General features: G+C 51.3%; 1 protein-coding gene across 1 annotated transcript in view; it reads left to right on the top strand.

Moving 5' to 3' along the window:
* Positions 1-1,198, top strand: part of LOC119593968 (serine/arginine repetitive matrix protein 2-like) — a gene marked incomplete in the record, with an annotated part of 99,054 nt that overhangs the window by 898 nt on the left and 96,958 nt on the right.

Below are 1,198 nucleotides of genomic sequence, written 5' to 3'. Positions count from 1 at the left end.
ATGCTGTCTTATCACCCTCATTCCGTAATCCTGCCTCACACCTGCGACGCTCTGCATCCTAATGTCACATCACGTAAGGATGTGGCCGAGAGAGGAAGTGTGGCGGAGGAAGACGGCGATCAGGGGAGACCGCGAGACATGCAGCGGCGAGAGGGAAGTCAGGCGGCGGGAGAAACTTCAGGCAGCCGGGAAGACAATGAAGTCACAAGGGGAAGTCAGGGGTGATTGTGAGGAGAGATCGGAGGCGTCTGAAGTGGGGCGAAGTGCGGCCTGGGGGAGAGTGAGCGGTGAAAGAGCGAAAAAAATGGCTTCGGGGTTACTAATAGACGCTCGTGCCGTAAATATATAGGTGTGAGCGGGAAGAAACGGAGCATGGTCTGAGAGAGAGCGAGAGGAGGACACTTTAAAACTGTCCATGACATGTGAGGCTGGAGGGAGGGTCGGTGTCCCGCGCTAATGGTGGCCGTGCACAGACTGCCGCGGATCCGATGTCTAAATTTATTCCTTTATATCATATTCTCATAATGCTTTCTGAGGTAAGACTTCGCGGAATCCGAGTTTTGTAAACCCTGTGTATGATTTCAAGGTAACTCTGCTTTGTGTTAGCGTTTCAACAGTCAAAGCGTTATTTTTAGATCGTAGCTTATATGTTACCCTCCACACTAGCTTCGTCTCTCATTAACATACTAATTGGTGAATCGAAACCGACCTGGTATATAGTCATCGCCACCTTCAGATATACGAGATATGTTCTTCGATGTGGGACTAAACATTAATGTTTTGAATAACCTTAAATTAATGCTGGAAATGTGAGTGTCTTCGAATGATAAGCTACAGATATTAGGCTTAAGAAATCCGATCTCACAGACCTGTTAATCGATAACCATTCCGAAAGACTGACAAGATCTCAAACGTGTCAGCTTCACGTGAGGATTCTCTTCGGAAGGAGGTTCCTGAGGGGGGAGGTCCTCGGTGGCGAGAGGACCGAGGCGGCGCTGCGGGGACCGGAAGGAAGGCAGACACGTGAGGTGTCTGCGCAGGATCCTGGAGCGGAACAGCAACGGCAGGAGTCAGGATGAAGAGGCCGCCGCCGCTCTGAACAAACGGCGGCGTCTCAAGAGTAGATCTGGAAAGCAAATGATTCGGTACCCCCGCGGACGGCCATTGTCTCCCGGGAACGTGTCTCGCGGCCTAATGG

The sequence above is a fragment of the Penaeus monodon genome, chromosome 33 (assembly GCF_015228065.2).
Source record: "Penaeus monodon isolate SGIC_2016 chromosome 33, NSTDA_Pmon_1, whole genome shotgun sequence".
Lineage (NCBI taxonomy): Eukaryota > Metazoa > Arthropoda > Malacostraca > Decapoda > Penaeidae > Penaeus > Penaeus monodon.
Note: the sequence above shows the minus strand (reverse complement) of the source record. Positions and strands in the feature narration are given on the sequence as shown.